At 46.3% G+C, this 24,216-nt stretch overlaps 1 protein-coding gene across 4 annotated transcripts in view; it reads right to left on the minus strand.

Annotated features, from left to right (window-relative positions):
- pparab (peroxisome proliferator-activated receptor alpha b) overlaps positions 1–24,216 on the minus strand; it is a 185,045-nt gene that overhangs the window by 138,108 nt on the left and 22,721 nt on the right. The window lies entirely within an intron of this gene.

Consider the following 24,216-nt stretch of genomic DNA (forward strand, 5'->3'; position numbering starts at 1 on the left):
CAATGGCTTTTACTGTAATGCTCTATCACACCCCCCACTTGCTGCAATTTTTATGGTCAGTAATTTTGGAGTACTATCTTATGTTCCGAGGAGACTTTTCTCTGCAATATCTATTTTGATAGAGGCTTATTATCTAAATAAAAATATTATATTTTCAGTTACTAATTGAGAAAAGAGTTACAGTAGTTGAATTTAAGTATAGCCACTTTGGTACTGAAGTCATGTGTGGAAAATAATTAAACTGATAAATGTAGCAGCTAAGCTTGCTTTTTAAAAAGGAATTGTGTCTGATGTAAAGCTGGGGGGGGGGGGGGAGGGAAGCGGGGAAAGAGAATTAGTGACTGAAAAATCCACAGCCAAAAATTTACCACTTACAAAAAGGTAGCAGATAGAGATTTGCTGTTGCCTCTGGAATTGTACACCAGAGTGAAGTATATGGCAAAAGGAAAAAAAGTTAAGCTTACTCTACTGGTTGCATAGCGCCCGTTCTTTGGGTGCTATGGGTGCCGAATTGGGACCAAAATGGCATCTGAGCAGTGCGCGCACACTTCTTGTGCGGGCCACGCCGGACACCATATTGGGGAGGGCAGTAGGGCAGCATTGAGCTTGCACTCGAAGTATGGTAAATAGGCAGATCGTGACATCAATCAGCATGCAATGCTGATTTGATGCCAGCGCTACCATTTTCGTCATCATCACTGGAGCCAACGCCCTCTCCTAATCTTTCACAGCTGAACATGCGTTCAGCAGCAGGAAGGACCCCCCACCAGCAATATTTAATGGGATCATCAACTTTCAGATAACTTGATTTTTGATTTCTGCTGGCTCCGTGTAAGTTTGTGGAACTGTTTGGAGCTTTCTAGAGTTATTTAAAGTTGTTGAGGTGACAGGGAGTGGTGCTGCAAGTGGAGAAGGCCTTGCTTCTGAATTCATGAATTCTGGTCAGACCACCTGCTCCCAGTCATGGGTGCTCCAGTTGTCAGCCCCTTTGGCCTGCAACATGACAGGGAGATGGAGCAGAGGCAGCGAAGATGACAAGCTGCTCGCAGAGGGAGGAGGAGAAGGGCTCTCAGCAGGAAGCCTTACCCACCTAGGGTTTGCAGAGAGCAATTCTCTTACCTCAACCTGAGCCAGGAGCGGTGTCTGAGGTGTTTGCAATTTACGAGGGAGGTGCTCACAGAATTCTGCCACCTCTTGCAACCAGACTTGCAGCCTCACTCCAGGGCAAGGACAGCATTGCCAGTGGCTGTGAAGGTGACCGAGGCCCTGAATTTCTTTGCCTCGGGATCCTTCCAAGCTGGAGAAGGCGACATCTGTAACATCTCAGTTCGCTGTCCACTGCTGCACAAGAAAGGTGACAGAAGCGCTTTATGCCAGGAGAGGGGACTTCATTTTCTCTGGTCAGAGAGAAGACAAGCAGATGGAGTGTGCACGTGGCATTGCCAGGATAGCAGACTTCCCAATGGTGCAGTGCGCCATCGACTGCACGCATGTGGCTTTGCGGGCACCGTATATAAATGCTGAGTTGTACCGCAACCGCAAAGGTTAACACTCGCTGAATGTGCAGTTGGTGTGCGACCATGCTCAGCATATCATGATGGTGAATGCCCAGTATCCTGGCAGCAGGCATGATGCTTTTATTCTGCGCCTGTCCGCTGCGCCCTCAGTCTTTGAGCCACCAAAACAGACCAGAGGGTGGCTACTGGCAAACCAAAACGTGGGCAGCATGCGTACAAGAGCCATGCTGCCACATGAAAAATCAGAGCGCAGACCATTGGCGTCCTTAAACAATGCTTCTGCTGTCTGGGCTGCTCTGGAGGAGCCCTACAGTACTCACCGAAGCATGTATTCCGATTCATCATAGTCTACTGTATCCTCCACAACCCGGCCATCGTGAGGAGGAAGAGGTGTAAGTGGAAGGAAGGCGGCATCCCAGACAGCCCCTTTCTGGCCGGGATATCCGGGATTGAATCATCCACCTGCAGTAGGAGTGAATGCAACCCCAATTCCCCATTCAACATTAGTCCCACAACTTACCTTCCCTCCGTTACTGACTATCACAGCGTCCTCTTGGCCACAATGCTGAAATAAAAGCCACCACAAAGCAAACTTTCCAATCAAACTTTATCCATATATCCATCCAATATTACATCAAAAATTAAACTAATCACCCTTGTGCATTCCCTTAGTGATTGTCTTACATGTACTTTTGCCTAGTCTAGTGCTCCTACGTAGTGCTGCAGCATGGCTGGTGGAAGGCTGCTGACGTTTTAGTGGGCGAGACTGCAGACAGCCTTGCAGGACGACCTCAAGGAGCTCAGGGCCTAGTAGGCCCAGCTTCAGACTGCATCACCTTGGCATGAACGGCAGCAGTCTCGGCTGGCTGGCTGGCAACAGCAAGGACAGTGGCAAAGTGGCAGTGGTAGGAGGTTGAATGCTGTCATCCTGAGAGGGGACAGCAGGGTCGGCCTCCATGGATCCATTGCCACTCCCCAGGAACAGCGCCTCAACAATCCCAGTAAACTGCTGGTGTACAGACTGCGGAGACACCCTACAAGCCCCTATCAACACTGGTAAACCCAGCCATGATGGCAGCAGTCTGTGCTTGCAGGACTTCAGACGGAGCTTCCACTGCAGCACTCGGGTGTTGGGAGGCTTCTGCTTGTGCTGCAATAGAAGCGGAGACTCCGGCCATCAGGCGTGTCATGATGGTTGGGTCCACAAGTCTGTTAATGGATCTGCCCAGTCCTTCCATGCAGGAAAGAATGGGCCCCAAGCTCTGCCCAAAGCCCTGTGCAAGGCCAGAGCTGGACTCCTCCATGCTCCTTGACATTGCATTCAGGCTTGCTGGCAGGCCTACCAATGCACCAAACCTATCAGTGCACTACTGTAGGCCGCTCCATCGAGGTCTTCATCAGAGTCCTGTGCAGCAGAACTCGTGTGCGACCTCGTCCTCCAGGGAGCTGGCACCTGAGCTACTGCTTCCTCCTGCTCTGGCTGCAGGCCACTCGTGCCCGGTGTTTCACCACGTGCAGATCCCGCGTCTAACCTGTCCTCTAAAGTACATGGAGTGTCAGAATCTGAGCTGGTGGCTGCGAGTGTGAAATTGAGTGACAGTGTTTCTTCTTCACTTTCCTCTCCCTCTTGTCGTTTGACCACTGGCTTGGGTGTCTGAAATGATAAACACATAAGGTGAGGGGAGGGGGAAAAGCAAGAGGTGCATGCTTACACCATGTGCAGATTGTAAATCAGAAGGGATTGTGGGATGTGAGAAGGAGGATAACATACGAGGATAGCAGCATCTTGTATTCCTTCAGCACCGCCGCTGGTCACGGGCTCAGCCGTGCCCCTACCAAGAATGGCCAGCACCATCTCCTCCAAGGGGGTGAGGTGATGCAGGCAAGCATGTCCCCCACCGGTTAAGGTCTGCTGGCGTCTGTTATGCGCCACTTTTTCCTGCAAGAGAAAGGGAAGTGTGTCAGTGAGTGTGGTATAATATGTTTGGGTGATGTGCCTGTCATGGTTGAATAACTGACTGTGTTCAAGCCAAGATGTGGGTGTGAGGCTTGCAGCAGTGGTAAGTGTGTGCAGCTCGAGTGACGCTAGGAATGTGAGGTGTGAGTTGTGTTTGGTAGAGATTGTTGGTAGGTGAGTGATGAGGGTGTCGTGCATTGAGCAATGTGTAAGGCCAGTGGCGCAAATAGTGAGATATAGCATTTGAAGATGAATTCATTGACTTGACCACTCGTGTGAGGTCATTAAACTTCTTTCTGCACTGAGTCCAGGTCCTTGCAGCTATACTAATGGCATTGATCACATTGGCTATCTGCTCCCACTGCAGTCTTGCCTGTTGCTTAGAAGGCCTCCTGGCCCCTGTGGGGAAGAGGACCTCTCCTGGAGTTGACCTCCTGAACCAGTGCTGCATCGGAGAACCTTGGAGCCCTTTCTCTGCCCTGTTGAGCCATTAATCAGTCTTGTTTTTCTGACAGTAGCCTCCACAAGCACTTCCAGCACCTGTTGCGGGCAGAAGGCACCTCCCCCTTTAAGAGGTGCAGACTGCCTTACAGATGTGCAGGCTAGCTTTAATTGGAGCTCGCCTCGCACGAACTTGGGTCCCCTGCGGAGCGTTCAGCCATTCAAGCAGCACGTTCAGTGCTTGGCTGAATGTTACAATCAAGCAAAGTAGCAGGCAGCACAAATGTTACTTGCTGCCTGCAGTCCTCCGAACGGGCACGGGTTGCTATCGCATTGCAACCCCCGCGCCCGTTTTCAGAGGGGCTACTGAATTTCTAGGTCAGGAATTCCAATAATTCAATAAAGATAAGACAACTGTGTTGCAATATTTTATATTCATGACTGAATAGGATTTATAATTCACAATTGCTGCAAGCTGTATTATGATAGATTTTCTTACCAATTAAAAAAAATACTGGAATCCATCATCAGTGCCCAACCTCAAATGTTGAATATTGGGATTGTTGGCATCTAGGACCTGCCTATAAAAGGTTGCTTTCTAAGCACCACCAATTTATTGAGCTCTGAGAATGTGTAAGAACCGTTCACAATAGATTGCTAGCATGGAGGAGTCCACGACCCATATCTGTGTAATACTGTTTGATCACTTCACAGAACTACTCTGGACTACATGGCACCTCCAAGGGGCATTCTTAAGAGCAGTTGCATGCTCTCAGGAACATCATATTTAATGCTACATAGAAACATAGAAGATAGGAGCAGGAGTAGGCCATTCGGCCCCTCGAGCCTGCTCCGCCATTTAATGAGATCATGGCTGATCATCCAAATTCAGTACCCGGTTCCTGCTTTCTCCCCATACCCCTTGATCCCTTTAGCCTTAAGAAATATATCCAACTCCTTCTTGAATATATTTAATGAACTGGCCTCCACCGCCTTCTGTGGTAGAGAATTCCACAGGTTCACCACTCTGGGTGAAGAAATTCCTCCTCATCTCTGTCCTAACTGGCCTACCCTTTATCCTTAGACTGTGTCCCCTGGTTCTGGACTCCCAACCATCGGGAACATCCTTCCTGCATCTAGTCTGTCCAGTCCTGCCAGAATTTTATAAGTTTCAATGAGATCCCCTCTCATTCTTCTAAACTCCAGCGAGTACAAGCCCAATCGACCCAATCTCTCCTCATACGTCATTCCTGCCATCCCAGGTATCAGCCTGGTGAATCTTCGCTGAACTCCTTCCATGGCAAGAACATCCTTCCTCAGATAAGGCGACCAAAACTGTACTCAATACTCAATCTTATTGGATTTTCCATGCTGGAGGATCTTCTGCAAGACTCAAGGCTTCCATGACCTCACAGCACTCTGGACTGCTCCCATGCAGGTGGATGAATATGCTGAGGAAGCACATCAGCAGCAGCAGGAGCATAGCAGAACAAGGCAGGTGTCTTTCAGAACAAATCATCCGTGCCACCCAGTCGGCCTACTCAACGGATTTATAGAGCCAGGAGACGAGTAGTTGCTGGCAGCCATCATAGCAGCACAAGTAACGGCTGTAGTTTCAGGGACATCTTCTGACCTTGCTGAAGGAAGCAATGAGTCGCCCTGATCCAGGAAACCCTTCGGAAAATCAAGCAGCCAGCTACTTCACTTCCTTCTATGTCAGCTGTGGCTCAGTGGGTAGCACTCTTGACTCTAAGTCAGAAAGTTGTGGGTCCAAGTCCCACTCCAGAGACTGGAGCACCAAAATCTAGGTTGACACTCCAGTGCAGTAGAAGGAACACTGCACTGTCGAAGGTGTCGTCTTTCGGATGAGACATTAAAATGAGGCTCTGTCTGCTCTCAGGTGGACGTAAAAGATCCCATGGCACTATCTTGAAGAGCAGATATCCATGCCAATATTTATCCCTCAACCAACGTCACTAAAACAGATCATCACATTACTGTTTGTGGGAGATTGTTGTGCACAAATCGGCTGCCATGTTTCCTTCATTACAACAGTGATTACACTTCAAAAGTACTTCATTGGCTGTAAAGCATTTTGGGATGCCCTCAGCTTGTGAAAGGCACTATATAAATGCAAGTCTTTCTTTCTTTCTCTGTCCCACTAGGGTAGCACTTGTACAACTTGCATTTAGGTAAGCACCTTTAACATATTTGTTAGGAATACACCTATTCCTACAATACTAACAGAGCTTGACTCGGAAGAACAAACAGGATTTTAATGTTGAATTAGATGAAGTACAGCAAACAACGTAGAACGATGCAGGAGAGTCGTGGAACAGGTCTTTCCCCAGTGGGGACGCCACGAGGACTGACTAGGCAGTCCGGAGGTTTGCGCGATGACGTCATCGCGTTGCTAGAGTTTTCCCGTGCTTGGGGCGTCACGTGACTTGCGACGTGACGTCATCGCGTTTGCCCGCGCTTGGGGCGGTCATGTGAATTGAGTGATGACGTTATCATGTTTACCCGGCACATTGGAGCTAGCCGTTGTGGCCGAAGTCGCGGGAGCGGGAGGCCGAACTGGGCCGGCGGCCGTCGCGTTTACCCGTGTCCTTAAAGGGGCAACGCCCCGTGCATGCAAACAGTATATACACAACGTTGAAGAGAATTATGTACAACAGGTAAGAGACATTCGGTAGTGCCACTACATACGCCCCCCCAGAATTCGCTTCAACGGACAAAGTCAAACGGTGAAGTGGTCCGACTAGCTTGTCCGAAGGAATCCTGTAGTGCCGAGGCGGAGGCTGTTGGGCAGCTGGCGGTCAGTCGCACACCGTCTGCCGTAACGACGATGGTGTCCGGTGGTCATGCTGTCCCGACTTGGCGGGCGAGGTCTAAAGATGCTGGCCGTGAGCGGATCCTTACGCGCGTTGTGGCGAATAAAACGTATCCATCATGCGAAGGACCGTGGAGACGTGCGACCTCTGCAGCCCGTGGTTCGAAGCGGGCGCCGGGGCAAAACAGCTGGCCTCGTCATAGTGACTGGCAGGTTTGGCAGACGCGGAACATGGCGCTGTCGGTGTTGTTAGGAAGTCCCCTGTCGAACGAAATCTGCAGGAACGCCGTAACGGGCGATCCAGGAGGAAATGAACGTGGGTCTAGTTGGGCGGGTAACTTGCCGAGCAGGCGAGCGAACTCATCGGCAGTCGGGAACGCACGGAACGGTGCGTGCCGTAATGTTACTACTGTTAGATCCGTGATTCTGGGAGTATGCTGTTTTTCAATAACCACACGGATGCTGTAACTTAACAATAGACAGGTATTTACTGGAGGAGGGTAGTCTCAAGACTGGGGGTACAGAGGCATGCGCAAGGCTTATATACAGGTGTGGTCACTGCCGGTACTACAGTATACAGGAGCTGTAAAAGTAGTTCTGTCTTAAAGGCACATACACTACAACTACGGTAACAAAGAAGCGAGTTAACAGTTGCTGCGTTGATCAGTGATCAGGGATGGACAGCATTCGTCCTGCGTGGCCGGTCGCGGCCGCGGGATGCCCGTAGACCCGTAACTCGTTCGGAGTGTTGGTTGTTGTTTCGTTCGTGGGGAAAACTGTCGGGAGGGCGGCAACGCCTCGCCTTCACGCCGAACTGCGCGCGGTAGTTTACACAAACCAGCAGGCTGACGGGCTGGTGCGGCGTCGGCGGGGGAATGGGTCCTCGTGGCTCGCGAGGGATGGGTCCTCGTGGCTCGCGAGGGATGGGTCCTCGTGGCTCGCGAGGGATGGGTCCTCGTGGCTCGCGAGGGATGGGTCCTCGTGGCTCGCGAGGGATGGGTCCTCGTGGTATCTTCGCGGGGGCGCGCTCCGATCTTGTGGGCCCGAACGTGCTGTACCCACGCTGTGAGGGGTTTATACTTGCTGTTCCTTGAAGGGTGTCGAGGAGGCGGACGACCTGAGCGGCGGTAGAGTCGTCGAGTACGGAGACCTCGTTGGTCTGCGCCGCATCGATGTTCTTGGCGAATGGGGCTTCTACCAGTACAAAGCACGAGGGCGATTGTTGCTCCCAGTGTTGCGGTAGCTGAGCGAAACGGCTTCAGCTTCCATGCGTGCTTCTTTTGTGAAAATCGTTCACAAAACTCGGGGTCTGGTTGCGCTGCTTTCGTGAAAAACGTGCACGAAAAATGGGGTCACCAATCGATGTAGGAATTGATGAGCTCCCGTCCTCACGTCGTCTGGTCACCAATGTAGGAATTGGTGGTCGTCGGTTGTTGTTCGCAGGTTGTTGTTCGCCGTGCTCTGCTTCTGTGAAAGCGTTCACATGAATTCGGCTGTGCACGTCGGTCATCTTCTGTGAAGACGAGGTTCAGGCTGTGCGCTTCTTCCGTGAAAAACGTTCACAGGGGCAGGGTCACCAATGTAGGTTTTGATGCATTCCCGTCCTCACGTCGAAGAGAATTATGTACAACAGGTAAGAGACATTCGGTAGTGCCACTACAGTATAACTTCCCAAGGAGCTTCACAATAACAGGGTCAGACAAAATTTGATACCAAGTCACATAAGCAGATATTAGGATAGGTGACCAAAAGCTTAGTTAAAGAAGTAGGTTTTAAGGAGCATCTTAAAGGAGAGAGATAGACAGGCAGAGGGGTTTCGGGAGGGAATTCCACAGCTTAGGGCCTAGACAGCTGAAGGCACAGCCGCCAACGGCGGGGCAAAAGAAATCCAGGATGTACAAGAGGCCAGAATTGGAGGGTTGTATGGGTGGAGGGGATTACAGAGATATGGAGGAGCAAGGCCATAGGGGGATCTGAACCCAAGGATGAGAATTTTAAATTTGAGGTGTTGCTGGACTAGGAACCAATGTAGGTGAGTGAGCACAGGGGTGATGGATGAACGGGATTTGGTGCAAGTCAGGGTACGAACAGCAGAATTTTACAAAGGGGGGCTGATGGGAGGCTGGCCAGTAGGGCAATTACCAGAACCTCACCATACTTGTCGCCAAGGAAAGCACACGTGTGAGAAATAGTTAACAACAGAAGCGGCACATTTTTGTGATCACTAAATTTCACACATTTTCGCTTGAACTCGATCTTGGGCTTATGTTTTGTTTTAGGAATTTCTGCTTGAGCATTTAACTGGATGTACATTCATGGTAGGTGAGCTATAGTATGGGGTTTGTGTTATAGTTCATGGGGAACCTGATCCAGGAATGCTTGTGTTAGGGGGCTTAAAGATTTTAAGCAAATTGACTCTCAAGTAACTGTTGAGCAGCAACATGCCTGGGAAATCTGCCAAGTAGAACTGGTAAATCCACAGGCTCAGTCTCATCGCTTCCATCCATTTTCTTTTCATGACCCTCCCCCTGCCATATTTTAATTTCTCTCTGGGCAGCATATAGCACACAACTATTACGTATTTCAAATACCTTTTTGGGGCTGTGCCGCAACATCCTCTTGGACTGATTCAAGAAAGAGTTGGATATGTTTCTTGAGGCTGAAGGGATCAAGGGATATGGGGAAAAGGCGGGGACAGGGTACTGAGTTTGGATGATCAGCCATGATCACATTGACTGGCGGAGCAGGCTCGAAGGGCCGAATGGCCTACTCCTGCTCCTATCTTCTATGTTTCTATGATCTAAGGAGCAGAGTCACTGTTTGAGCAGTACAATAGTGTATTCTATTTGGTTCCTGATAAGAGGCATATTTTCTTTCAGGTGCTGTTCTGGGATTCCCAATGGTTCATCAGCTAGGGCTCCCTAATCTCTGAGGATCCATCCATCAAGGGTGGAGAGGCTTTCAAACAAGGATAGGACTATAAACTAATGTAGGATAAATGAATCATAGCAGCTTCTAGGGTATTTGGCCATATACAACTTGAATGTTAATCGAATGTAATTCCTGTCTATTTATAGCAGCATTTAAAAAGGAGCCCGGGTGGCTATACTGGTTCCACCAATTAGGCCTTATACCTTGGGGAATCCAGCCACTTTGAAAAGGTGAAGAACCCTCCCCTGATGTTCCTCATCCTTCGGAAAAGTGATTATCTCACTGATCTGCTAGATGCAACAGTACACTGCATACCGACATAACTCACCCAGGGCTCCCTGAAAGCGCAATACAGGAAGTAAGGTTAATGTGTACAAGAAGTGTGTGTTATACACAAGATTATATATAGTTTTGATTACTGATATGAACCTTCACATTTGACAACACAAACTACTAATAACCACATAATACTCAAAATATATTGGCCTAGACATTACGGTTGGAGGCGTACCTCCGGAGTACGCCTTCGACCCACAAAACCATTCTGCAATACCTCCTGACGCCCAGGCTGCTAAGAGTTGCAGTCTCAGGCCTCCAGGCAGACAGCAGCGTAAATACCCACAGATCCCAGGGACGCAGGCAGTTCGGAAGCCCCTAATGATATGCAATGCAATCCCCAAAATAATTATACAATGTACAGAATTTTAATAATTAAACAAAGTACTGAATTGCAAATTTATTCATAAGTTTCTTCATCCCACCAACCTCAGTAAAAATTTAATTTTTTGATAAAATAATTTTAAACATCTTAATCCGGGACAATATTTGCATAAACTCATTTAAAAATCCAAACTTATGCACATACACTTTAAATGTTTTATTTAAGACTTATATATACCCTTACGCTGATGCAAGCAGGCCCTGTGCCTGCTTTTACCAGCCGTAAGAGTTGTGTGGGCAATTTCTGGGCAGTTGTTGGCCAATAGCCCAACTTTGTGCCAGCAATACCTTGACAGATCGCAAGTTCCAGATTTCACGCATGTGGAAATCTGGAAGTTGCTGGGCCTTTCAAATGGATTACAATGGCGTGCTCGGATTGCAATTTCAGGGCCATTGTAAATTACAATTAAGTTTTCAAAGCACATTTTCCAAAGAGAAAATGATTATGGAACATCCATAATTTTTACAAGAGTATAAAGCATACACTTGGATAGAATGGAGGAATAAAACATTCATTCAATGGAAATTTTGTCCAAACAGATTTATTGGCATCATAATTTTGAGAAGGACAAGCAAAAGCAAAACTGTCTTCTGAAAAGATTACTCTTCATTACACTGTTACAAATGCAAGTCTGCTGGAGAAACCTGCTCAGGTTCAGTAGTGATCAGTTGCTCTCGCAAGCGGTTTGAACATCGTACTTTTTATGGGAGTTGACTCACACTGTCCTATTATATCTATAAAAATAGTGTAACCCAGGGACCTTGGTGTGCGTGTACATAGATCCCTGAAGGCAGCAGGACAGGTGGATAAGGTGGTTAAAAAGGCATATGGGATACTTGCCTTCATTAGCCGAGGCATAGAACATAAGAGCAGGGAGGTTATGATGGAGCTGTACAAAACGCTAGTTAGGCCGCAGCTGAAATACTGTGTGCAGTTCTGGTCGCCACACTACAGGAGGGATGTGATTGCATTGGAGAGGGTGCAGAGGAAATTCACCAGGATGTTACCTGGGCTGGAGCACTTCTGCTATGAAGAGAGACTGGACAGGCTGGGGTTATTTTCCTTAGAGCAGAGAAGGCTGAGAGGGGACCTGATTGAGGTGTACAAAATTATGAGGGGCATAGATAAGGTAGATAGAAAGGAACTTTTCCCCTTAGTAGAGGGGTCAATAACCAGGGGGCATAGTTTCAAGGTAAGGGGCAGGAGGTTTAGAGGGGATTTGAGAAAAAACTTTTTCACCCAGAGGGTGGCTGGAATCTGGAACTCACTGCCCGAAAGGGTGGTAGAGGCAGGAACTGTAGTGTCCGAGTATCAATAATACACGGACTGCAGGAGAACAATAATAACATGTATTTACTGAACAGAGGGTAACTTAAGACTGAAGTACAGAAGCCTGCTATGGCTTTATATACAGGTGTGGTCACTGCCGGTACTGCAGTATAAAATCGGTTCTTCTCTTAAAGGTACATACACAACAGGAACCCTCAACATTCAAAAAGCATTTAGATGAGCACTTGAAACGCCATAGCATACAAGGCTACGGACCAAGTGCTGGAAAATGGGATTAGAATAGACAGGGCTTGATGGCCGGCACGGACACGATGGCCCGAAGGGCCTCTTTCTGTGCTGTATAACGCTATGACTCTAGGCCTTGTGATCTGGACTGGATATTTGTGTCTTTGCATGTATGCTTCTTCAATCTCTTCAAAGGTTGACGAAGCAAACGGTGAGACAAGGCTTAATACGAATCATTAAGCCTTATTTGGCTTAGGTTGATTGGCTATGATAAATTGACCCTTAGTGTTAGGGGGATTAAATACGTGGGGGTTACGGGGATGGGGTGGGATATGTGTTGGTGTAGGGGTTACGGGGATCGGGGGTGGGATATGTGTCGGTGCAGGCTCGATGGGCCGAAATGGCCTCTATCTGCACTGTGGGGTTTCTGTGATTCTGTGATTTCACAGCAAGTGAACATTATAGAGCAACAGTTACAATCAGATTCATTTAATTCAATTGGTAGAAATTGTCTGTGTAATAATACAAAACACCCTATAGACATAGAAACATAGAAGATAGGAGCAGGAGTAGGCCATTCAGCCCCTTGAGCCTGCTCTGCCATTTAATGAGATCATGGCTGATTATCCAAATTCAGTACCCTGTTCCTGCCATCTCCCCATATCCCTTTAGCCTTAAGAAATATATCTAACTCCTCCTTGAATATATTTAATGAATTGGCCTCAACTGCCTTCTGTGGTAGAGAATTCCACAGGTTCACTACTCTCTGGGTGAAGAAATTCCTCCTCATCTCAGTCCTAAATGGCTTACCCCTTATCCTTAGACTGTGGCCCCTGGTTCTGGGCTCCCCAACATTGGGAACATCCTTCCTGCATCTAGTCTGTCTAGTCCTGTTAGAATTTTATAAGTTTTACTGAGATCCCCTCTCATTCTTCTAAACTCCAGCGGGTATAAGCCCAATCGACCCAATCTCTCTTCATACGTCATTCCTGCCATCCCAGGTATCAGTCTGGTGAATCTTCGTTGCACTCCCTCCATGGCAAGAACATCCTTCCTCAGATAAGGCGACCAAAACTACACACAATACTCAAGGTGTGGTCTCACCAAGGCCCTGTACAACTGCAGCAAGGCATCCTTGCTCCTGTACTCGAATCCTCTCGCTATGAAGGCCAACATACCATTTGCCTTCTTAACCGCCTGCTGCACCTGCATGCTTACCTTCAGCGACTGGTGCACAAGGACACCCAGGTCTCATTGCACTTCCCCTTCTCCCAATCTATTGCCATTCAGATAATAATCTGCCTTCTTGTTTTTGCCACCAAAGTGGATAATCTCACATTTAGCCACATTATACTGCATCTGCCCAATCACCCAACCTATCCAAATCATACTGGCGTTTCTCGGCATTCTCCTCACAGCACACACGCCCACCCAGCTTTGTGTCGTCTGCAAACTTGGAGATATTACATCTAGTTTCCTCGTCTAGATCATTAATATATACTGTGAATAGCTGGGGTCCTAGCACCGATCCCTGCGGTACCCCACTAGTCACTGCCTGCCACTCAGAAAAAGACCCGTTTATTCCACCTCTGCTTCCTGTCTGCCAACCAGTTCTCGTCAGTACCTTACCCCCAATCCCATGTGGTTTAACTTTACACGCTAATCTCTTATGCGGGACCTTATCAAAAGCCTTCTGAAAGTCCAAATACACCACATCCACTGGTTCTCCCTTATCTATTCTACCAGTTACATCCTCAAAAAATTCCAGTAGATTAGTCAAGCACGATTTACCTTTTGTAAATCCATGTTGACTTTGTCCGATCCTGTCACTGTTTTCCAAGTGCTCTGCTATTACATCTTTTATAATGGACTCTAGCATTTTCCCCACTACCGATGTCAGGCTTACTGGTCTATAATTCCTCGTTTTCTCTCTACCACCTTTTTTAAATAGTGGGGTTACATTAGCTACCCTCCAATCCATGGGAACAGTGCCAGAGTCTATAGAATTTTGGAAGATGACCAGCAATGCATCTATTTCTAGGGCCACTTCTTTAAGTACCCTAGGATGTAGATTATCAGGCCCTGGGGATTTATCAGCCTTCAATCCCGTCAATTTCCCTAACACCATTTCCCTAGAAATACTGATTTCATTCGGTTCCTCCCTCTCATTAGACCCTATGTTCCCCGACATCTCTGGGAGGTTATTTGTGTCCTCCTTTGTGAAGACAGAACCAAAGTATGTATTTAATTGGTCAGCCATTTCTTTGTTCCCCATTATAAATTCCCCTGATTTGACTGCAAGGGACCTACGCTTGACTTCACCAATCTTTTTCTCTTCACGTATCTATAGAAGCTTTTACAGTCAGTTTTTATGTTCCCAGCAAGCTTACTCTCATACTCTATTTCCCCCCTCTTAATGAATCCTTTTGTCCTCATTTGCTGAATCCTAAACTGCTCCCAATCCTCAGGTTTGCTGCTTTTTCTGGCCAAATTATATGTCCTCTCCTTGGATCTTATGCTATCCCGAATTTCCCGTGTTAGCCACAGTTGAGTCACCTTTTTTGTTTTATTTTTATGCCAGACAGGGATTCTGTAGTTCATCCATGCGATCTTTAAATGTTTGCCATTGCCTATCCACCATTAACCCTTTAAGTAATGTTCCCCAATCCATCCTAGCCAACTTGCACCTCATACCATCGTAGTTTCCTTTATTTAAATTCAGGACCCTAGTCTGAGTCAACTACTTCACTCTCCATCTTAATGAAGAATTCTATCATATTATGATCGCTCCTCCCCAAGGGGCCTTGCACAACAAGATTGCTCATTAATCCTTTCTCATTACATAATACCCAGTCTAAGATGGCCTGATCTCTGGTTGGTTCCTCGACATATTGGTCCAGGAAACCATCCTGTATACACTCTAGGAATTCCTCCTCCACAGTATTGTGACATTTAGAAAAACATCCTCTCATCAGTGGGTCATCTTACTTTTTTTATTCATTCACAGGATGTGTGTGTTGCTGGCAAGGCTAGCATTTATTGCTCATCCCTAATTGCATCCGAGAAGGTGGTGGTGAGCAGCTTTCTTGAACTGCTGCAGTCCATGTGGTGGAGATACTCCCACAGTGCTGTTAGGTAAGGAGTACCAGGATTTTGGTCCAGCAACGATGAAGGAATGACGATATGAAGAGGGAGAAGATAGAGTATGAGAGTAAACTAACAAATAATATAAAAACAGACAGTAAGAGCTTCTACAGGTATATAAAAAGGAAGAGAGTAGCTAAAGTAAACGTTGGTCCCTTAGAGGATGAGACTGGGGAATTAATAATGGGAAATAGAGAAATGGCAGAGAGTCTAAACAATTATTTTGGATCGGTCTTCATGGTAGAAGACACTAAAAACATCCCAATAATAATAATCAAGGGGCTATAGGGAGGGAGGAACTTTAAACAATCTCTATCACTAGAGAAAAAGTACTAGGCAAGCTAATGGGGCTAAAGGCTGACAAGTCCCCTGGACCTGTTGGCCTGCATCCTAGGGTCTTAAAAGAAGTGGCTGCAGAGATAGCGGATGCGTTGGTTGTAATCTACCAAAATTCCCTGGATTCTGGAGAGGTTCCAGCAGATTGGAAAACCGCAAATGTAACGCCACTATTCAAGAAAGGAGGGAGATAGAAAGCAGGAAAACTATAGGCCAGTTAGCCTAATATCGGTCATTGGGAAAATGCTGGAATCCATTATTAAGGAGGTAATAGCAGGACATTTAGAAAATCGTAAGACAATCATGCAGTGTCAACATGGTTTTATGAAAGGGAAATCGTGTTTGACAAATTTGTTAAAGTTCTTTGAGGGATGTAACAAACAGGGTGGATAAAGGGGAACCAGCAGATGTAGTGTATTTGGATTTCCAGAAGGCATTCGATAAGGTGCCACATAAAAGGTTACTGCACAAGATAAGAGTGCACGGGGTTGGGGCTAATATATTGGCATGGATAGGGGATTGGCTAACTAACAGAAAACAGAGAGTCGGGATAAATGGGTCATTTTCCGGTTGGCAATCAGTAACTAGTGGGGTGCCACAGGGATCAGTGCTAGGGCCTCAACTATTTACAATCTATGTTAATGACTTGGATAAAGGGACCGAGTGTACTGTAGCCAAATTTGCTGCTGATACAAAGATAGGTGGGTTAGCAAGTTGTGAGGAGGACACAAAGGCCCCGATTTTCGGGCAGCCGTCGGGCAGCTTTTCATGCGGCCGTGGTCCGAAAATCACGGAAAAAGCGGGTCGGGACCCCCCTCGCCTGATTCCCTGCCCCGTCCGACTTTCGGACCACCGTTTCCGTGCGCCCTGCTTCAGTCCTGCCCGCCGCTGGCGGGACTGCTCGTCGGAGCACTAATCACCAATGATCACCTTGTTAAGGACGATTTTCCCGTGCCGTTGCGACTTTGGGGCTTTCCCCACCTGAAACCCGCCTGCGGGGAACCCCGCCGATGAGAGCTGGCATGAAAACAGCTGGCTTGCTTGCAGCAGGTCGCTGAGGGCTGAAGAGATTTAAAGAGGCAGCATTTGCAGGCTGCAGGACCTTGTTGATCAAGGCTTGGGGGAACTATTTGAAGCCTTAGGAGCAGCTGCAGAAAGTTGGAGCCTCACACTTCTTCAGTGAGCGCTCCTGGGAAGCCCTTCTCACCACCCTAACTCAGGACCTCCTCAACCGAGGCATCTGCTAGAAGCATGGGAGGCCTTTGGCACCTTCCCTTCCTGGCATTAGAGGATCTCCAACAGCAGAGGTGGCAGCAGCAGAACCAGGAACAGCAGGATGAGCACCAGGCTGCTGCTCACTCACCTGAAGCTGCACAAGCCAGAAGGGGCCAGCGCTTGGAAGTGGCTTGAGAGCACCTTGCTGCGCTTTAGGGGGCCAGTGGGACCCGTTTCTGCACTGGCAGTCCTACTCAGAAGGACTTCCATGAAGATCTGGTTTCTCTGTTCAACAGATGGCCAACGCTCCTCAAGAGATGTCATTCTCTTATGAGCACTCACCATGTTTTCCGTATGTTGGCGAGTTATCTCCTCCATGGAGGTTGCCAACCTTTCCATGGTGCTGCGTTCATGCACCAATGACTCCACAAAGGCTCTGCTCATGGTCGCTATGGACTCCTCCATTCGCTCCACACTTGCAGCGACCCTGGAGACAAAACCTGCCAGAGACTCCTGCATCTGTGCATGGAGATCCATCACCTCTTCTCTTGCGGATGGACCCAGAGGCAGAGGGTCGACATGCAGCGCAGCTGAGCTGAGCTGGCAGAGTCCTGCGTCCTCCGAGGAGGACTGTCCACTGCTGTCCCTGTCTCCAGAATCTGCCGAGGCTCACTTGTGAGCTGTGAAACACCAGGTGACAACACTACTCTATGTCCCGAAGGTCCCCCCCGAGGTGTGAGTGTCTGCACTGGTGCTGGGTGCGCTTACTTCTGCTGACGCTGTGCCCTCAGAGGTTGGAGCTTCCTCTGAGGAGTCTGGCTGCTCAGCCTCTTCCTCCTCCACAGTGAGGACAGGGGCTCTGGATGGTACTGTGGGGGAGTAAAGGAAGGAGATAGAGATGTATTGCCAAGGTTCTTCTGGTGACTCTCAGCGAGTTAGCATCTGCTGACACCTGCATCCATGCAGCATTGGTCTCAGTGGGAGGCCTCTTCCTCCCTGACCTAGGGAAGAGGACCTCCCTGTGGGCCCTAACCCCATCCAATAATGCCTGCAGTGAAGCCTCGTCGAATTTGGAGGCAGCTCGGGGTCTGGCACTGCCCACAGCTGCTACAGGCTCCTCTGCCATCCTGTGTGGTTCGTTTGGAAGCCTTCAGAGGATGCAGTGCTTGCTTTGGACGTTGAAAGCACCACGAATGATGACATCATACTGTGGGGATTTCTGACTCGAATTGGACAATTAGCAAGGCTTCCCACATGCTGGGAATTAATTGGCCACTTGAGGGAAAATTGCGTGGAGCTGGCTGACACTTTTTTGTGTGTGTCAGAAACCCCACATTCGGGGAAATCTGACCATTCCCCAGACAAGCCGAAAATCGGGGCCAAAGAGTCTGCAAAGGGATAGAGACAGGTTAAGTGAGTGGGCAAAAATTTGGCAGATGGAGTATAATGAGAGAAAATGTGAGGTTATCCACTTTGGAAGGAAGAATGAAAAAGCTAAGTATTATTTAAATGGAGTGAGACTACAAGATGCTGTGGTACAAAGGAATCTGGGGGTCCTAGTACATGAAACACAAAGTTAGCATGCAGGTACAGCAAATAATTAGGAGGGCTAATGGAATGTTGGCCTTTATTGCAAGGGGGATGGAGTATAAAAGTAGGGAAGTTTTGATACAACTTTACAGGGCGCTGGTGAGGCCACACCTGGAGTACTGCGTACAGTTTTGGTCTCCATATTTAAGGAAGGATATACTTGCATTGGAGGCAGTGCAGAGAAGGTTCACTAGGTTGACTCCTTGGATGAAGGGGTTGACGTATGACGAACGGTTGAGCCTATACTCATTGGAGTTTAGAAGAATGAGGTGATCTTATTGAAACATAAGATTCTGAGGGGGATTGACAGGGTGGATGCTGAGAGGATGTTTCCCCTAGTGGGGGGTATCTAGAACTAGGGGGCATAGTTTCAGAATAAGGGGTCAACCATTTAAGACAGAGATGAGGAGGAATTTCTTCTGAGGGTCGTGAATCTGTGGAATTCTCTACCCCAGAGCTGTGGAGGTGGAGTCACTGAATATATTCAAGGCGGAGATTGACAGACATTTGAACTACAAGGGAGTCAAGGGGTATGGGGAGAGAGCGGGAAAGTGGTGGTGTTGAGGCCAAATTGGATCAGCCATGATCTTATTGAATGGCGGAACAGGCTCGAGGGGCTGATTGGCCTTCTCCTGCTCCTGTTTCTTATGTTCTTATATTTCCAAGTCAGGATGGTGGGTGACTTGGAGGAGAACTTGGAGGCGTTCCCACGTGCCTGCTGCTCTTGTCCTTTTGGGTGGTGGAGGTCGCGGGTTTGGGACAGTTAGAAGTGGGGATGTTCGCTGATGATTGCGGAGTGTTCAGTTCCATGCGCAACTCCTCAGACAATGAAGCAGTCCATGCCCGCATGCAGCAAGACCGGGACAACTTTCGGGCTTGGGCTGATAAGTGGCAAGTAACATGCGTGCCACACAAGTGCCCGGCAATGACCATCTCCAACAAGAGAAAGAGTCTAACCACCTACCCATAACATTCAGCGGCATTACCATCATCAAATCCCCCACCATCAACATCCTGGGGGGTCACCATTGATCAGAAACTTAACTGGACCAGCCACATAAATACTGTGGCTATAAGAACTGGTCAGAGGTTGGGTATTCTGCGGCGAGTGACTCGCCTCCTGACTCCCAATGCCTTTCCACCATCTACAAGAAACAAGTCAGGAGTGTAATGGAATACTCTTCACTTGCCTGGATGAATGCAGCTCCAACACTCAAGAAGCTCGACACCATCCAGGACAAAGCACTCCTGCATTGTCTCCATCTACATCATTTTTCTGCACCTCACTACTTTGCAGCTTTCCGTTTCAAAAACCTGACCCCTTGCGCCACATCGGTTTCAAACGCTTGCCGGCCGGCCTGTGTCTCTAGCTCTTTTAAATCTCTTGCTTTTCATCGCCACAAAAAGGATCAAAGACTTTCCAGTTCAATGAGTGCAAAGTGTTTATTGATTACTGAGATTAAGACAATCTGATGGTTTATTATTTACAGTTTCCAAAGCTAACTCATTAGTATCTTAGCTACCTCCGGTCTCAGACATCTCTTTTAACTTGCATGAATACACTTGCTTTAAACACACCATACAAGTTCATTAACTGCTTCCAATTCCTTCCTGTGAAAAATGCTGAAAATCTCTCAAAATGAAGACATATACCTATACAATTTCATTCCTTAAACAAAGATTACATTTTGAGAACCAGAGGCAAACACAATTTAGTAAGATTCACTACCAATTTGACTCATGGGAAGTTACTATACTTCATTGTTTACTGTAAATGAATAAATCTTTGAATGACCTGAATCACATTTTAAAATCAGAAAAATCATGCTGTAATTTCATTGCTGAAGTATAGTTTTTTCACTTACTTTAGCTCAGAATTCTACTTTCTGAATGTAGAATTAATCTTTTTTTAAATCTTACTTTGAAAAAGCTGCAGTATCAGGATCTGGGCAACCGCCACTTACTAGCTGGTACCAAACATCAGCAGAGGAATCTTGCTAAATCATACTGTAATAGGCCCGTGATTAGGTATGCTGGCATGCACACTTGAATTATATAAATAAATTTGACTCGTGGCCAAATGCTGTAATTTGACTCTGGTTTTAAAATGGAGTTATCGTTTTCTTAAATACAAAAGCAGCTTTGTTCAAGTTTCTGTTGATATGTATTCGGAGTAACAGCATATCAAAAATATAATTCCCTGGTCAAAACAACAAAGCGAGAAAGTATAATGTGCAGGATTTCTAAAAATAAAATTATTACAAAAGAACAATTATCTACAAAAGGAACTTTTACTAGAGGGCAAGTACAGTACAAAGTATAATGTAGCTGATCTCTAAACAAACTTTGGACAATTTTGGACAAGTTTCTTCAGTGCATGGATACACTGTGAATCGTTGCGGTCACAGGAAAGGGTATTCCCTTACAGCACACTATTTTACTAATTCACAATAACAGCAGTGAGTGTCACCCACCAGCCAGGCATAATGGGAAATCACAGGCGCACTGCCCATGATTTTGCATCAATTTATTTAATGGTGATGCACAACTGTAAAATTGCCTTTATAGTGCAAAAGGCCATGGAATGTGTGTGTTGAAAAACTGCTCGAGATTTTTCAGTCTCCACAGATCATTTGCTATATTCTACTATAAATAAAATTTCTTGTGCATCACATGCACAAGTTGCAATGCAACAGCCAAAAGGATTATTTTTAATTGGCTAGTGTCCGTATAATGTTCATTTGCTTAGTTCTAATTTCATTAAAGAATTGTCAACAATGTGTCCATCAGACCAATAATGAACTGCTTTAGGACTTTTTCCTCGCTCATGATGGCAGCACAAATTGCAATAGAGCCAACATATGAAAATTAACTGAAAATACAACACAGGCACACTTTCGCAGGGCGCAGGATCAAGTGACAGGTACAGCATTTTTCTATATCTCTTCCTTCTCCCACCTTCAGCATTTGAACTTCTGGTTTTGAACTTACTGAATGGGCAGGAAGGAAAAGAATTTCAATTAACATATGTTAAATAAAAAGTTAACGATTAAAACTGTGAATTAAAGGTACTATAGTAGCTAGAGAAGTAGAATACTGAAGTCTCAGTCAGAGAGTTTAAATTCCTCGGTTCAACCACCATTCAAACTTAAAACTGTCCTGAAAATAGAAGTTTTACTGTAGTTCCCAGAAGCAGCACTGCTCTCCACTCCGGAAGGTTTGAAGAATTGGCTGGATCAATCCCAACCCAAAAAAAACCCACCTCTTGTTAGTCAAACACTGACCACCCCTGATAATCTCCAGAGAGAAGTTTGCAGCTGGAGGGCTCAAAAAACAGACATGGCACCATCAAATTTCTAAACCGTAGTCTCCAGACTCCAGTTTTCATCTACTCATATTCTAGTATATTAGAATATAAACACTGTATTGTACCATCTGATTTTTTTGTTGTTGCATATTTTAAACAATCTGAAGGTTAAGAACTTACAGTGCTCAAAATAGTTGCGAGAGAGACGTCAGGGTGAATGGGTTTATTTAAATTGATAAGAGTGAACAGGTTCATTCAGACAAACAAGTGGGGGTTGGGAAGGGGCAGGCCAAAATCTGCAATGATACTGTATGCCAAAGAACTGCAAACATGGGAACAGTGCTTTCAGCTCACCGAGGGTAAACTCCAACTTAGGGAGCTTACTGCGTCAAATTTGTTAATGGTTGACTGGTTTAACGCAACACTGTCTGAACTCCTTGCTTCAAATATCTGGTGGTTACCAAAATCTGGTATTATATTCTAGGCTCAACAACAGAATCTATCTGTCTACGAAGTACAGCTGCCAGTTTGTATTGGTCGGCACCTCCATAATCATACATTTTTAATCTTATTTTGCGCAAACCACACATTGTTCTTGTGACTGGAAAAGTGAGTGGTGAGAAATGAGAGAGAGCGCACAGAAGATATAATAGGGTTGCAATGTGGGGCTGGGTGACAAGGAAAAGGTACCATGTGAGAAACAAGAAAAAGTGACAAAAACACATACTGGCTTGTATATGGCACACAGAGCGGACATCTACCCCTAAATAACTTGGTATTATATTGGTGTTAATTCAACATATGAATTTTTGGCTATTTTCAGTGGCAAATAAAGGTCAGATTTTAGCTGATTTGGGGTGAATCTGGCCTGTCATTATAAATCACAGTAAAATACAACTTTAGCAATGATTACTGTACAATCTGATTACATTTGGGATTGTTAATGTACATATTTACATACAAGGTGATCCATCTATAAGTGACCCCACCAACTTCCTAGTCAAATGACTGAAAAAAGATCTATGACCCATGTTTAAGAGGTCCCATCAATTGTTGAAGCTCACCAAATGTACCTTGCTTGTTCCACATAATACAACCACTGTGTACAGGAATGGAATAGGAGACTGGGACCTTAAGGAAGGAGAAAGGAGCAAAATTGGAGAGTCCACAATGGAGAGGAGTGTGGGACCAGGCCAGGGGCAGGTAAATGTATTCCCTAAAGTGAGCTACAGTGCAATCCACCAGTTACCCCTGTGCAAGACTCCTCCCTCCACTTTCAATCCTCACTGGTCTAAATTTTTACTCTTTCATGCAAGTATATTCATCATTTATGCACAGTTTGGAACATAGGAACGGAAGTAGACCATTAAGCCCCTCAGACCTGGTCCACCAATCAATTAGACCATGGCTGATCTGCACCCCAACTCCATTTTCCCACCTTTGCTCTATATGTCTTGATGCCCTTACCTAACAAAAGTATATCTCAGTCTTGAAAGCTCCAATTGTCCTAGCATCCACAGCCTTTTGTTTGGGGGTGGGGGAGTAGATTTCTACTACCCTTTGTGTGGAAAAAGTGCTTCCTGAATGGCCTAACTCTAATTTTAAGATTATGTCCCCTTGTTCTTGATTCCCTCACCTGACGAAACAGCTTCTCCGTATCAACCCTATCAAATCCTTTTAACATCACCACTCAATCTTCTATACTCAAAGGAGTACAACCGGAGTTTATGCAACCTGTCCTCATAATTTAACCCTCTAAGCCCCAGTAACATTCTGGTGAATCTGGGCTGCACCCCTTCCCAGGCCAATATGTCCTTCCTGAGCTGTGCTGCCCAAAACTGAATGCAGCACTCCAGATGGGGTCTGCCAAGACTCTCTACAACTGAAGCTTAGCTTCCTCCTCTTTGTATTCCAGCCCCTTGAGATAAAGGCCAAGATTCTGTTAGCCTTTTTGATCGCTTTTTGTGCTTGTCTACTAGCTTTTAATGATTTGTGTACTGGGATTCCCAAGTCTCTCTGCTCCTCTACAGTCCCTAGTTTCTCACCATTTAGAAAATAATCGGATTTATCTTCCTTGGGTCCAAATGACCTCACGCTTGCCCACATTTAACACCATTTGAATAGTTTTTCCCACTTACTATGTCCCTTTAAAACTACCTGCTCCCTCCCATCTGCACTACTTACTGTCCCTCCTAACTTGGTGTCATCTACAAACTTGAATATATAAACTCTCTATTCCTTCATCCAAGTTATTAATAAATAATTACTAAATATGGTGAAATGTTGAGGCTATACAACACTATTCCTTCATCCAAGTTATTAATAAATTCATAAATACGGTGAAAAGGTGAGGCCCCAAGAACTTGTCACATCCTGCCAATCAGAGTACCTACCCTTTATCCCACGCTCTGTCTTCTACCTCAATCAATTTCCAAACCAAGTCAAAAGGCTACCTCCAATTCCGTGCACTCTCATTTTTGCTAATATCATCTTGTGTGGAACCTTATCATAGGCCTTCTGGAAATCCATATAGATAACATCCATAGACACTCACTTATCAACCTTATTCGTGATCGCATCAAAAAAAAATTCAACAGTTTGTGGGGGAGGAAGAAAAGAAAAACTTGGTCAAATGTGTGGAGTTGTATTGGATGTTGTAAAATTACTAAACTATAATTAATATTATTTTCAGTGTATTTTGACCTCCCT

Source organism: Somniosus microcephalus, chromosome 16 (genome assembly GCF_052327205.1).
Source record: "Somniosus microcephalus isolate GS21.2 chromosome 16, FLI_Smic_1.0, whole genome shotgun sequence".
Lineage (NCBI taxonomy): Eukaryota > Metazoa > Chordata > Chondrichthyes > Squaliformes > Somniosidae > Somniosus > Somniosus microcephalus.